A 16412-nucleotide genomic window follows, 5' to 3' on the forward strand; every position below is an offset into this window, starting at 1 on the left:
CCCCTCCAGCCCTGGCCATCCCCTTGTGTCCTTACCACTTTTTGAGCTGTTACCCCTTCTCTGCACCAGAGCCCCGCTAAAGCAAATCTTACTCCGTGAGGTAAGCTCCTCTCCCCCAGTAATCACAGCCAGTCCTCACAGCCATGGAGCAAGAGGGTCAATCCCACCCACTGATGTGCCAATAGCAATCACGGTTCAGCTACAACAGAAGAGCACACTCAACCCACACAGGGATTATGTTCATTAGAGTGTTTGTGAGGAAACAAGTCGGTGCTTGGGCCCTTTAAGAGGACACCTGGGTCTTCAGCAGTCCTCCATCTCACCTGAACTGAGTCCCTGATCATTTCCACAGCCAACTGCTGTGGGGGCTCCTCTTCCCAGCTCTGGTGCTCTGGGCTGGGGAGCCTAGTGTGGGGCTGGGACCCCTTGCTCCTGACTGAGGAACTCTGTAGCCGAGATATCTTCATTTTGTTGAAGGTTTCTTTTGCTGTGCAGAAGCTTTTTATTTTGATGTATTCCCATTTGTTTGTTTTCTCCTTAGTTTCCTTTGCCTTAGGTCAGGAGATGTGTTGGTAAACACATTGCTATGAGAGATGTCTGAGATTTTGCTGCCTATGGTTTCTTCTAGGATATTTATGGTTTCACGACTTGCATTTAAGTCTTTTATCCATTTTGAGTTTATTTTTGTCTGTGGTGTAAGTTGGTGGTCTAGTTTCATTTTTTTTTTTTTTTGCATGTATGTGTCAAATTTTCCCAACACCATTTATTGAAGAGACTGTGTTAATTCCACTATATGCTCTTGCCTCCTTTATTGAGGATTAATTGGGCATAATGGCTTGGATTGATTTCTGGGTTCTCTGTGCCGTTCCATTGATCTATATGTCTGTTCTTGTGCCAATACCAGGCTGTTTGGATTACAGTATCTTTGTAGTATAACTTGATATCTGGTATTGTGATCCCTCCATTTCTGTTGTTCTTTCACAGGATTGCTGTGGCTATTCAGGCTCTTTTTTGATTCCATATAAATTTTTGGAGTATTTGTTTTAGATCTGTAAAATATGTCATTGACATATTAACAGGGATTCCAGTGAATCTATAGATTGCTTTCAGTGGTATGGACATTTTAATTCTACCAATCCATGAATATGGTATTATATTCTTCCATTTTTGTGTATTCTCTTCTACCTCTTTTTTCAATGTTCTATAGTTTTTAGAGTACAGGTCTTTTACCACCTTGATTAAGTTTATTCCTATGTATCTTCATTTTTCTTTTTTTTTGTTACAATGATAAATAAGATTATTTTTTTTAGTTTTTCTGAGAGATCTTTATTGGTGTATGAGAATGCCAGTGATTTCTGGGTGTTAATTTTGTATCCTGCTACATTGCCAAAATATTTTATTAAATCTAGTAGTTTTTTTGATGTAGTCCTTATGGTTTTCTATGTGCAATATCATGTCATCTGTAAATGAGCATTTTACTTTCTCCTTCCCAATTTGGGTGCCCTTTTTTTTCTTGTCTGATCACTGTGGTATTTTCTTGTTTTATGTAACACTTAACCCCCCTGTTAGTTACCCCACAAAGAAAGTGTCCTGGTGGCTCAGAGGCTAGGAGTTGGCCTGATTGGGAGTAAAGGGGTAGAAAGCTACAGGTAGGGAGCTTGAAGGGCCCTGGGAAGGTGAAAGTGCTGAGGCCTGGGCCAACTTCACTCTGCTACCTGTTGGTGTGTTCAGGTCAGTTCAGGGTGAGGGGGCTCTGAGGGAGATGGGCTTGCTCTCTTGTAAGGCATGGAGCTCTGTCTTGGAGGAAATAATGTTTGCAGCCTGACTCTTTTCTATTCCTATGCTGTTTTGAAGGGATGGGAACTGGGTGTGGCTCAGTGGTTGAGTGTCAACCTATGAACCAGGAGGTCAGGGTTCGATTCCCAGTCAGAGCACATGCCTGGCTTGCGGGCTTGATCCCCAGTGGCGAGGGGCATGCAGGAGGCATCCAATCATTGATTCTCATCATTAATGTTTCTGTTTTCTCCCTCCCTCTCTGAAATCAATAAAAATATATTTTAAAAAATAACAACAATAACAAAGAAAACCCCACAAAATAAAACACAAACAAAAAACAAAGCCCAGACCTGAATCTGTAGGAGAAGAACAAAACACAATTGGTTGCCATAGAGCAGTGCTGGAAGCCCTTTGCAGCCAGGGACAGAGGACAGAGAGGCGGGGATCCAGGGGAGACAGTCAGTGCAGCAGGAAGGAGGGGCAGGAACCCTAGTGAAAGTCACATTCCTGCCACCCAGACTCAGGCTTGGTCAAAACCTCCAAAAACGTCCCTTGCAAAATATTTGAAGCACAATGTGCATTTTAATGGAAGCTGCTGAGGGTTCACCTAAGCTGTCGTTTTATGTTAGGTCCCCAGAGACTGTGATTCCTTCTTCTAGGGCCACAGTAGTGAGAGAATGCTGTGTGTAGTAATCCCTCCACCCAAATGCTGTATAAACCCTAAAGCCCACACCTGGGAAATACTGTAGAGAGACCTGGTTGATCTCCACCTGGCATGAAAGGTTCAGAGGCAGGAAGGAGGAAGGGAGGTGAGAGCAAAATCTCCACAGTAAGGAAAGCCCCAAGCAATTTGAAGTTAACAATCAAGAATTTGCCACTTATGTTGGTGGGCATGAGTTTAATTTACTCCAGAAGCTGTGCTTCTATGTTAACCATGCCGTATTGGTACCTTCTAGCTCTGGGTGGTCTCCTAGTGAGGTCTGACATCGGTACCCCACATCACCCAGTGTGGGAATAAGCAGACAATGAGTGATGTGCTACCAAACCTTCAAGGAAGCCATAGGTCCAGCCTTTCCTGGGGACTTAGCATTGCTTTAAGGATGTGCCTTGACTCTCTCAAGACATGTCGGGTAGGACTTTTGCTGTGTTTCTCAGTTATAAAGGATGTTAAACACTGAATGGGGCCATAAGAAGAATTCATGCCATCTCTGAAACTGAGGATCTTTAAGGTTTGAATAATATAGCCTTCTGTTTAGAACAATAGATTTCTTGGAGTTTCAAACACAAGCAAAATTGTTGGTCCTCTCTTCATGCGTGACACTGACATTCTCCTAAAAGCCGAGCCAACCCACAAAGTAAGAATCAGGCAAAATCATTCAGGTTGTTAGAGTTCAAAATAATTACCTTTTGTGGAAAGCGGGGTGGGGTCGGGTGGAGGAAATGAGTAGAAAGATCATGGGAGGGCAGTGTCTCTTGAGAGCTGGATATTTTGTTTCTTGGTTACCCCCATGTATTCAATTTGTGAAAATCATTGTGTTGATCATTTATAACGTATGCATGTTTCTTTATGAAATTATTGTATTTTAGCAAAAAGAAAAAAAAAACAACAAACATGAAACAAGTCAACCCTGAGGGAGTAGACTGGGAGGGAGGAGGGGACTATGGTAGCAGACAAAAAGGCAGAGTGAGTCATATATTTAACAACCACTATCTCATGCTCCTTAGACTTTTTCTGATCCTATAAAGGCTAGGTCTCATTCTCATTTTCTAATAGCAATCACTTGTCTTGGAAATATTTGCATCTGATGCAACATGTTTGTTGGTATGACTATTTTGATCCCATCTACATCTTGGGGTAAGCATACCTTATGGACTTGAAGTCTGGAGAAGGTCCTACCCCCAGTTCTTCAACCTTGTTCGCAGCTCCCATATATAATAGGCATATCTGGTTAAGGCCTGGCCCCCTCTATCAGGAGCTGCCTTTAGATGACATGACACTATGTTGGAGGTTCCAACAAGGCAGAGTGTGTTTGTCGATTGGGTGATTTTAAAGGGTTATCATCTGAAGTTGTGGAGGGATTTAGCTCAACCAGCAGCTTCAGTTTCTGTGTGCTCCTGTTCTTGTGGCCTGGGAGCAAAGGGTTTTAAGCCTCCAGAATCTGGGCAACATTGCAAAGTAGCTGACTATGAACCCCGGCTCTACTGTTGTCTTCTTGCCTCCTTCCATCTTCTCAGATATCCATCTTGCCCTTAACTACCAGGAGTTACTTTCACAGGAGTTACTAACTACTAGGAGTTTCTTGTGCTTTAAGGGGAAATTCAGAACTGAAAAATTAAAATTAGGTATTGCTTTTGGTTGCTTTCATAATTATTAGAGGACTTACACATGATATACTCATTGCCCATTTTATCCCAGTCACCACTCTGAGAAGTAAAAGGTGTGCATTTTGATAGGTAAAGAAGCTGGAGTTTAGAGAGAGAGCAAAAAAAATGTTTTGTGGAGTCACCTAATGTGAGACTCCAAGATCTTTTCAATGCCTGTTCAGTGCTTTCCCAATATTTTGTGATCAAGAATAAAATGATAGTGGTGAAATGTCAGATAATAGAAAAGTTATTTTGAACAAGACATGTATCCCTTCAAGTCATATCAGTGGATCAGCACTACATAAGAGGAAAATCTCTGGCTTTGTATCTAACTGGTCTTAAGCTTGTGCCATGAAAACATGGCCGAATCATGTAACTTTAAAGCCCCAGTTCTCTCATGTTTAAAATGTGGCTAGCACTTCTCTGGAATGACTGTGAAAAGATCAGTGGTAATAAATCATAGCTGTTACTAGAGTTACGACCAGAATAGCTGATTCCACTCTCTTTCTTACTGTCAATGAGTTAAATGTTCCAGATGATTTGGGAAAAGGGTAACCATGAAATATCTGCTAAGAAAAAGGCAGCAGCAAGGGGCCCGGAAGATCTTCCGTATGTGTGCATGAGAGGAGACTTGACTGCATTCAGACCAGGCAGCTTTCCCGTCTACTTTGCATCCAGCCATGAAAGGTTTAAACATATTGCCCACAAAGTTCCCTGGCCTTATTTCAAGTGACAGTGTTGTCATAGTTCCTGCCTACTAGAGCAGGACATCCTTGTAAACAAGAACCCTGTCTATTCTATCTTTGTATCATTAAAATGTGTATGGAGTGTCTATGTGCTCAGCACTGTTAAATGAATGAGGCAATGAAAAGTTATGCCTATCTATTTGGTAGTTAGGTTCTTCTTTCCAGAACAAATCAGAGAGATGATTGAAACAGCACGTTATTTCTGGGATAGAAAATGTGAACTGTGTTGGGTTTCTGTGACCGAGATGATTAGAATGACATCCAATGCCTTCTTCTACAGAGGTCACATAATCTCAGGCCAAGTAAGGTAACCTTTTGAAAAATATTTTTTAAAAAAATGTCCTCTACATTGGCATTTCCCAAAGTCATTGCAGAAGATGAAACCTTAGAACCCAGGGGTTGAGATTGTGGATATGTTTTTTAAAAAGCACACTCTAGTCCTTCCTAGATGTAGCTCCCTGGGTAGGATGCCCAAACTTTCTAAATCTCATCTGAAAAATGGGGACAGTGGCAGTACCTACTCAGAGCACTCTTGTGAGGGATGTGTGAACTCAGGTATGTGGGGCATGTGGCGCAGTGCCTGAAACATAGTGAAGGCTCAGTTAGTGGTGTCTCTTGCTCTTACAGCAATACCTCACAGAACTGGTTTAGTTTGGTAATTCAGAATCTGGGATTTGGGTTTGTAATACACTTGAGACTGGTGCAGCAGCGCCACCTGGTGACCACTTTATCACAATAGTAACCTGCAATTACCTAAGGGTGGAGAAAGATCCTGGGAGAGAAGGTGCACCTTGTGTCTCTGAGGATTTAAATAAAAAGACAGCCTTGTGATATATGGGAAACTTTTAAAAAATATATCTTTATTATTTCATAGAGGACGGGAGAAGGAAGGAGAGAAACAATCAATGATGAGAGAGAATCATTGATTGGCTGTCTCCTGCATGCCCCACACTGGGGATCAAGCCTGCAACCCAGGCTTGTGCCCTTGACCAGAATCAAACCCAGGACCCTTCAGTCCACAGGCCGACACTCTATCCACTGAGCCAAACCGGCCAAGGCGAGAAACTTTTTAAAAATATATATATAATTTTTTTAGAGAGAGAAGAAGGGAAAGGGATAGAGAGATAGAAACATCAATGAAAGAGAATCATCAATTGGCTGCGGGAGGAAGGGAGAAGGAAAGAGAGAAGCATCAATGATGAGAGGGAATCATTGATTGGCTGCCTCTCACACACTCTCTATTGGGGATCCAGCCCGAAACCAGGGCATGTGCCCTGATCTGAACCCAATCAGTAACTTCTTGGTTCATCGGTCGATGCTCAACCACTGAGCAACACCAGCCAGGTAATATATGAGAAACTTTTTCATCCATATTGTAAATGACACGCTTTTGCAGAAAATGTAGAAATAATTAAATCATTTGAGATTAAGTTTGAGATATACTACTTTTCACTTTACTAAGTTTGGAGAGCAGCTAAAATGGTTATCTTTGTCAGCATTCTTTTAGAAAAGCATTACTGAATATGAACTTCATTGGAACTATTGAGAGTTGACAAAACACTGAGTTCTTTTGGGAGAAAAATTATAAATCATTAGGAATACACTGATATGATGTCAAGAAATCATTATTAATTTTATACAAAGGAGGCCATGTTTCCTTCATTCTTTACTCTTCTTTCTCATATATTTATATCTTGAAATAAAGAAAATGTTTTTTAATCAAAGCCTATGGATGCATTTCAGAAAGTTCCCCAATGCCCTGCAAAATTTTTGTGTGCATATGGGTGGTGTTGGTAGTATAATTGTCTTCTTAAAAGTCTATAATTTCTGAAAACAAATGAAAAACATAAAAGAACCATTAAGAAAAACCTCTGGTGAAATGTGGATAAAATTGTCTTTATTCTAGTCTTATTTTCTTATACTCTCTGATAATCCCATTCTTCCAGCTTTCTCATCTAACTTTCTCTTCTTCTAGCCAAGAAATCCAAGGTGAATAGATACTCATATAGGGAAAGGGGATATACACAACACACTCTTAGAACCTGGACACTGGTTGGTTAGCTCTCTCTACAACCTCTTGGGTACTTAGGTATATTCTAAAGCATGAAGATGTCACTGGGAAATTACCTTGATGCAGTGATAGCCTCCAAGTACAAGTTATACTCAAGGTTATAGAAAAAAGAAATGTTCATAGGCCAAATAAACACAGGATGGGGCAAAAGGAAGTTTATAGTTGTGAGTACGTGAAACAGAGTTTATTCTTGTATTCTTACTATTTTAAAACATATTTATTGAAGGGAGCGAGACATAGAAACATCAATGATGAGAGAGAATCATTGATTGGCTGCCTCTTGCACACCCCCCACTGGGGGTTGGGCCAGCAACCTGGACATGTGCCCTGACCTGACCGGGAATCCAACCATGATCTCCTGGTTCATGGGTTAAGGCTCAACCACTAAGCCATACCAACCAGGCTCTTGTGTTATTATCAATTATTGTATTTTCCATACTAACAACTTAAACCTACTTTTACCCCACACTGTATGCTGAAAGCACAGAACATATTAAATAGATTTAAATCAATTTTCCACAGCAAGAAGCAAGGGGAAATACATGGTGTAGATTAGCTCATTTAAGGTAAGATACAAGAGGAGTGGAAAGACCATACTAGTCAAATGTTCTGCAGTGTTCATCTCTTGCTTCTCCCTCTGCCTCATCATCCTTTCCCATGGATGGTGTGTTACAAGGTTTGGAGTTTTGGTTTGAGCAAGGCAGGCAACAGAAGGAAGGAATCAATGAAACATGCTTGCTCCCTCTGAGAGAAGGGAAAGCAAGTAACTGAAATTAACTAGTTGCCTGATAAGCTGCTATGGGTTACAAAGGATATCCAAATTAAGACCTCAAATACAGTGAATGCCTCATATTTCTCATGTATATGTAGTGTATGGTGTTTTCTTGGTCTTTCTATTTTTTCTTACTAACATACCCTAATCATTTCATCTTTCTTTCAAAAAATGTTTATTAAATTGATTGGGGTGACATTGGTCAACATGAACATAAGAGGTTTCAGGTGTGGGTTTCTATGTTACAAGATCTGTATATTGCACTGTGTGCCCACCACCCAAAGTCAAATCTTTTCCTATCGCCTTATATTAGGACCCCCTTCCCCCGCAACCCTCTTCCCTCTGGCAACCACCACATTGCTGACTGCGTTCATGAATTTCAGTTTTATATCCCACATATGAGTGAAATAATATAGTTCTTAGCCTTTTCTGGCTGACGTATTTTACGTAGCATAATGTTCTAAAGGTCCATCCATGTTGTTACAAATGGCGCTATTTCATGCTTTCTTATGGCTGAGTAGCATTAAATTGTGTATATGTACCACATCTTCTTTACCCAGTCCTCTGTTGCAGGGCACTTTGGTTGTTTCCATGTCTTGGTCACCAAAAATAATGCTGCAATAAACAAAAGAGTGCACATATCTTTGCAAATACATGATTTCGAGTTTTTCAGGTATATACCCAGGAGAGGGATTGCTGGGTCGTATGGTAATTCTATTCTTAATTTTTTGAGGAATCTCCAGACTGCTTTCCATAGTGGTTGTACAAGTCTACGTTCCCACCAACAGTGAATGAGGTTTTCCTTTTTTCCACAACCTCTCCAACACTTGTTATTGCTTATCTTGTTGATAATGGCCACTCTAACAGGTGTGAGGTGGTATCTCATTGTAGTTTTTTTAAAATTTTTATTGTTTAAAGTATTACATGTAGTATTACATATGCCTCCTTTTCCCTCCATTGACCTCTCCCTGCCCCCCCCCCCCCACACAACCCCAGCACATGCCCTTGCCCTCTAGTGTCTGTGTACATTGGTTATGCTTCTATGAATGAATACAGGTCCTTTGGTTGATCCCTTACCACCATCCCCCCTCCCCCCGCCTTCCCTCTGAAGTTTGATGGTCTGTTTGATGCTTCTCTGTTTCTGGATCTGTTTTTGTTAATCAGTTTATGTTGTTCATTATATTCTACAAATGAGTGACATCATGTGATATTTATCATTCTCCAACTGGATTATTTCACTTAGCATAATGTTCTCCATGACCATCCATGCTTTTCGAATGGTAAGAGTTCTTTTTTTTTACAGCGCGTAGTATTCCATTGTGTAGATGTACCACTGTTTTTTAATCCATTTACCTGCTGATGGGCACTTAGGCTGTTTCCAAATCTTAGCTTTTGTAAATTGTATTGCTATGAACATAGGGGTGCATATGTCCTTTCTGACTGGTGTTTTCTGATTTCTTAGGATATATTCCCAGAAGTGGGATTAATGGGTCAAATGGGAGTTCCATTTTTAATTTTTTAAGGAAACTCCATACTGTTTTCCACAGCTGCACCAGTCTGCATTCCCACCAGCAATGTAGGAGGGTTCCTTTTTCTCCACATTCTCGTCAGCACTTGTTTGTTGATTCGTTGATGATAGCCTTTCTGACAGGTATGAGATGGTATCTCATTGTTGTTTTGATTTGCATCTCTCAGATGATTAATGACTTTGAGCATGTTTTCATATGTCTCTTGGCCTTCTCTGTATGTCCACTTTCGAAAAGTGTTTATTTAAGTCCTTTGCCCATTTTTTTTTATTGGATTGTTTATCTTCCTTTTGATAGGATGTGTGAGTTCCCTATAAATTTTGGAGATTAGGCCCTTATCGAATATAACATTGGCAAATATGTTCTCCCACACAGTGGGCTTTCTTATTGTTTTGTTGATGGTTTCTTTTGCTGTGCAGAAGCTTGTAGTCCAATTTGTTTATTTTCTCCTTAGTTTCCATTGCCCTAGGAGCTGTATCGGTAAAGATATTGCTTCAACATGTGTCTGATATTTTGCTGCCTATGGATTCTTCTAAGATTGTTATGGTTTCCCATAGTACGTTTAAGTCCTTTATCCATTTTGAGTTTATTTTTGTGTATGATGTAAGTTGGTGGTCTAGTTTCATTTTTTTTGCATGTATCTGTCCAGTTTTCCCAACACCATTTATTGAAGAGAATGTTCTTGTCTCCTTTGTCAAATATTAATTGAGCATAATGGCTTGGGTCTATTTCTGGGTTCTCTGGTTCCATTGGTCTATATGTCTGTTTTTGTGTCAATACCAGGCAGTTTTGAGAACAGTGGCTTTGTAATATAGCATGATATCTGGTATTGTGATCCCTCCAACTTTGTTCTTTCTCAAGATTGCTGTGGCTATTTGGGGTCTTATTTTATTCCATATGAATTTTTGTTCTATGTCTGTGAAATATGCCATTGGTATTTCAATGGGGATTGCATTAAATGTATACATTGCTTTGGGTAGTATGGACATTTTAATGTTGATTGTACCAATTCATGAACATGGTATATTTTTCCATTTGTTTATGTCTTCCTCTATCTGTTTTTTCAATGTCCTATAATTTTCTGAGTACAGGTCTTTTATTTCCTTAAGTTTATTCCTAGCTATCTTAGTTTTTTTTTTTTTTTTTTTTTTTGTGTGTGTGTGTGTGTGTGTGTGTGTGCGTGCGTGCGTGCGTGCAATGGTAAATGGGATTGTTTTGTTTGTTTGTTTCTCTTTCTGTGAGTTCATTATTGGTGTATTAAAAAAAGCCATATATTTCTAGGTGTTAATTTTGTATCCTGCTACATTGCCCAATTCATTTATTAAATTTAGTAGTTTTTTTGATGGAGTCTTTAGGGTTTCCTATGTACAATATCATGTCATCTGCAAATAATGACAGTTTAACTTCTTCCTTTCCAGTTTGGATGCCTTTTATTTCTTCTTGTCTAATCACTATGGCTAGCACTTCTAGTACTATGTTGAACAGGAGTGGTGAGAATGGGCATCCCTGTCTTGTTCCTGTTCTTAGGGGAAATGGTTTTAGTTCTTGCCCATTGAGTATGATGTTGGCTGTAGGTTTGTCATATAAGGCTTTTATTATGTTGAGGTATGATCTCTCTATTTCCATTTTGCTGAGAGTTTTTTATATCAAGAAAGGGTTTTGGATTCTCATTGTAATTTTGATTTGCATTTCCCTAATTGCCAGTGAGGTTGAACATCGTTTCATGTATCTATTGGCTGTTTATATGTCTTCTTAGGAGAGGTATATTTTCAGATCCTCTGCCCACTTTTTGATTGGGTAGTTTTTTGGTATTGAATTTTATGAGTTCTCTATATATTTTGGAAATTACACCTTTGTCAGAGCTACCATTTGCGAATATCATCTCCCATCTGGTTGGCTGCCTCTTTGTTTTGTTGTCCGTTTCTTTTGTTGTGCAGAGCTCTTTAGTTTGATATAGTCCCATTTATTTATGTTTGCCTTTATTTCCCTTGCCTTTGGGGTCAAGTTCATAAAAATGTTCCCTATGTCCAAGGTCCATAAGTTTGGTACTTATATTTTCTTATATGTAACTTACTGTTTCAGTTCTTATATTTAGATCTTTGATCCATTTTGAATTTTTGTACATAGGGACTGTACAGTTTCATTCATTTGCGTGTGGCATTCCAGTTTTTCCAGCACCATTTATTGAAGAGACTATCTTTACTCCATTGTGTGTTTCTGGCTCCTTTGTTGAAAATTATCTGTCCATAGACACGTGGTTTTATAGCTGGGTTCGCAGTTCTGTTCCATGATCTGTGTGTCTGTTTCTCTGCCAATACCATGTTGTTCTGATTATTATAGCTCTGTAGTATGACTTGAAATCAGGTAGTGTAATACCTCCAGCTTGCTTCTTTTTTTCTCAGGATTGCTTTGGCTATTCGGGGTCTTTTGTGGTTCCATACAAATCTGATGATTTCTCTTTCTATTTCTTTAAACAATGACATTAGGATTTTGATGGGGATTACATTAAAACTGTATATTGCTTTGGGTAATATGGCCATTTTAACTCTGTTGATTCTTCCAATCCATGACCAAGGGATATTTTTTTGCTTTGTTGTGTCTTTTCCAATCTCTTTTAATAATGCTTTGTAATTTTCAGTAGGGGTCTTTCATGCTGTTTATTCCTAGAGGTTTTATTATTTTGGTTGCAATTGCAAAAGGATTTGGGTTTTTTCCCCCGTTTATTTTTCTGAAGTTTTGTTTTTAGTATACAGGAAGGCAATGGATTTTTGCACATTGATTTTGTATCCTGCAACTTGACTGCATTTGTTTATTGTTTCTAATTGTTTTTTGGTGGAGTCTTTAGGGTTTTCTATATACAGAATCATGTTGTCCACAAAAAGGACTTCTTCATTTCCTATTTGGATGCCTTCTATTTCTTTCTCTTGTCTCATTGCTCTGGCTAGTACTTCCAGCACTATGTTGCATAGGAGTAATGAGAGTGGACATCATTGTCTTGTTCCTGATCTTAGAGGAAAAGCTTTCAGGTTTTCACCATTGAGTATGATATTAGCTGAGAATTTATCATATATGGCCTTTATTATGTTGAGATACTTTCCTTCTATTCCTATTTTATTTAATGTTTTAATCGTAAATGGATGTTGTATCTTATCAGATGATTTTTCTGCATCTATTTAGATCATGTGATTTTTATCCTTTCTGTTGTTAATGTGGTGTATTACATGGATTTATTTGCATATTTTGAACCATCCTTGTGCCCTGAATGAACTTTCCCTCCCCCTCCCTTACCCCCAATCATGTTGTATTATTTTTTGACTGTTGTATTTGATTTGCTAGTATTTTGTTTAGGATTTCTGCATCTGTATTCATCAGAAATATTGGTCTGTAGTTTTCTTTTTTTGTGTTTATCTTTGCCAGGTTTTGGTATCTGGGTTATATTGACCTCATAGAATGTGTTAGGAAGTATTGCCTCTTCTTTATTTTATTTTATTTTATTTTTTTGCAAGAGTTTGATAAAGTTTTTAAATCTTCTTTGAATGTTTGGTAGAATTCACTGGTGAAGCCATCTGGTCCTGGACTTTGGGTTTTTTGGAAGGTCTTCAATATTTTTTTGGAAGGTTTTTGATAGTTGTTTCAATTTCTTCACTGCTGATTGGTCTATTTAGATTTTCCAATTCTTCATGATTTAGTCTAGGAAGGTTATATATTTCTAGGAACTTATCTAGTTTGTCAATTTTATTAATCTTCTCAAAGAATCAGCTCTTTGTTTTATTGATTTTTATAGTCTTTTTGTTCTCTATTTCACTTAATTCTGCTCTAATTTTTATTAATTTCCTTTCTTCTGACTTTGGGTTGCTTTTTTTTTTAGTACTTTAAGATGTGATGTTAGGTTATTTACTTATTTCTTCAGATAGGTCTGTAATGATATACAATTCCCTCTTATTACTGCTTTTGCTGCATCACAGAGGTTTTGATATGTTGTATTATCATTCTTTGTCTCTATATATCTTTTGACCTCATCTTTTATTTCTTCTTTGACCCAGTCATTTTTTAGTAGTATGTTGTTTAATCTCCACGTTAATTGTGGGTGTCTTTACTTCCTTTTTGCAGCTGATTTCTAATTTCAAGTCATCATGATCAGAGAATAATCTTGGTATAATTTCAGTCTTTTTGAATTTGTTGATGCTAGTTTTGTGACCCAACATATGGTCTATTCTTGAGAATGTTCCATGTGCACTGCAGAAAAATGTATAACCTGATGTTCTGGGATGAAAGGTTCTGTAAATGTGATTTATGTCCATTTGGTCTAGTGTTTCATTTAAGGACAATATTTCTTAATTTTTATTTGGTTTATCTGTCTAGTGCTATCAATGAAGTATTAATATCTCCAACTATGTGTTTTGATCTGTTTCTTCCTTTAGTTCTGTGAGTCGTTTTATATATTTTGGTGCTCCCTGGTTGGGTGCATATATATTAAGAAGTGTTCCCTTTATCGTTATAAAGTGTCCATCTTTGTCTCATGTTATTTTGAAATTCACTTTGCCAGTTGTACGTATGGCTTCCTGCTTTCTTTGTGGATGTTATTTGCTTGGAGAATAATTATACACCCTTTTTACTTTGAATCAACCTTTGTCCTGCAGCTTAGATGTGTCTCTTGTATGCATATGGTTGTGTGTGTTTTTTTGTTTGTTTTTGTTTGTTTTTCACTCTGCTGCTCTGTGCCTCCTTATTTGTGAATTCAGACCATTTACATTAGGGTAGTTATTGAGGTATGAGGATTTCCTATAGCCATTTTATCTTTTGTTTTCTGGTAGCTCTATGCCCATATTGGTTCTTTTCCTTTATGTTTCTGTCTGTTGTTTTTGTTTGGTAGTATGCCATACATCTTTCCTGTTTCCTCTTTTTTTTTTTTTTTTTTAAACTATATGTCCTAGCTTGGGGATTTTTGTGTGTGGTTACCATTAGGTTTATAAAAAAAATGAAGTTGCATATATACTGTAGTTTTTTTCCTTTTTGAGTACATCTAATCTTCATCTTCCTTTGCCAGTTCTGAGCCCCCCCCCCTCCCCTTTTATGTTTTTGTTGTCACAAATTATCCCTGTTTATGCTGTAAGTTTTTTGGTGATATTATTCATAGTATTGTGACCTTATGTTCTTTGTTTCTAGTAGAATAACTCCCTTGAGTATTTCTTGCAATGGAGATTTTCTGGTGATAAAATCCCTCAGCTTTTGTAAGTCTGGGAACATCTTTATTTCTCCTTCATATTTAAAGGATAATTTTGCTGGATATATTATTTGTGGCTGGTAATTTCTTTTAGACGTTTGAATTTTTGGTTCCACTCTCTTCTGGTTTGTAAAGTTCCTACTGAAAAGTCAGATGAAATTCTGATGGGTTTTCCTTTGTAGGTCACTTCCTTCTTTTCCCTGGCTGCTTTGAGAATTTTTTCTTTGTCCTTAAATTTTGACAGTTTCAATAACAAGTGCCTTGGAGAGTGCCTCTTTAGATTGAGGTAACTAGATGTTCTGTTTGCTTCTTGGATTCGAGATCTAGTTCTTCCCATAGATTTGGGAAGTTCTCATCTACTATTTGTTTTAATAGATTCTCCATTCCATGCTTCCTCTCTTTCTCCTCCATAATACCTATAATTCTAATATTGATTTTTCTGATGGAGTCAGATAGGTCTCATAGAGCTCTTTCATTTTTCTTTATTCCCAGATCTCTCTTCTTCCCCCTACATCATTTCTTTATTCCTATTTTCAATATCACTAATACTTTCCTCTATATGTTTGGTTCTATTTTCTGTGCTTAGTAGTTTACTCTTAATCTCCTTAATTGCATGCTGTATTTCCAGGATTTCTGATTAGTCCTTTTTTAAAGTTTCAATTTCCTTGGTAAAATCCTCATTATGTTCATTGATTTTATTTTATTTTTTTGAATGCCCTGAATTGCCTGTCAAGATTTCTTGCATCTCGTTGATATTTTCAGAACTGCAATCTTGAAATCTCTGTCATTTATATTACATATTTCCATGTGTTCTGGCCTGCTTTCTGGTGATTCTTCATTTTCTTTCTGGTCCTTCATGTTATTTGCTGTCCTCCTTTGCTTCCACATTTATCTCTGAAGAGATCTTTCCACTATTTTTCAGTAGATAGGACTGAATTGCAAGATTTTTACCTCTGTGGTCTCCTAGTCTTGAACCTCCTTGGCTTCCTAAGACAGTACAGCTGGGCTGCTTAGGGGTGGAGTTTGTTTTGCCCTCACTGTAATGGTGACCCATGACCTCCATGTGGTACCATCTCAAGCACCCCTCCTAGGGATGGGTCACAGAGGGAAACTGTTTCTACTGCATCAGCTCTTGGTTAACAGATAATATACTCCTGGACCCAACTCCAAGGGCAACGGGAGGCGAGTTTTGGGAGTCCAACCATCAGCAGGGCTCTGTGGTTCCATTTCTTTGTCTGAAACACCACCACCTGGCCTGACAGTGGAGTGCCACCCAGCAGAACCCTGTGTTCTGTCAGGCATCTGCTGACTCAGACACTGTTCACTCTCTCACTGCTCACTGCTCGTCTTGGTGGGCTGTCCCCCAGCCCCTGTAACTCTAATGTTTCTCCTGTGTGGCCAAGGGAAATGCCTGGTAACTCTGGCTTTCTCCACTCTCCCAGCCAAGCCATGAGTTCCTGGCTGCAGGACTGCATCTATGGCCTGTCTGTTTCCTCTCTTCTCATCTATTTCCTCTCTTCTCATCACTCCATTTATTCAAGTTGCCTACCTTTAGTTGTTTCAGTGTGTAGGTTTCTCAGGTGTGCTTCTATGTTGCAACGGGATTTCTTTGTTGATTTATAGTTGGTAAACTTGTTGAAATCTCGGGCGGGGTGGGGGGGAGGAAAAGATTTGCCCTTATGCCTCCATTCCTCTGACGCCACTCTCATCTTTCTTAAAGGTTACTTACTTTGTTGTGTTTAACATGTCATGTACATTTTATTCATCTCATTTGTTTTCCTGTCTTCTGGAGTAGAACCAAATCTTCTTAAGACAGCAAATGCATATTATAGCACAGAATATTTTTGGTCCTTGAATATGAGCTCTGAATTAGTTTGGATTTTTCTGGACCAGAGAAAGATAGTTTCTGATTATTTGCTTACCATAGCCATCC

This window comes from Cnephaeus nilssonii, assembly GCF_951640355.1.
Source record: "Cnephaeus nilssonii genome assembly, chromosome: 17".
NCBI lineage: Eukaryota > Metazoa > Chordata > Mammalia > Chiroptera > Vespertilionidae > Cnephaeus > Cnephaeus nilssonii.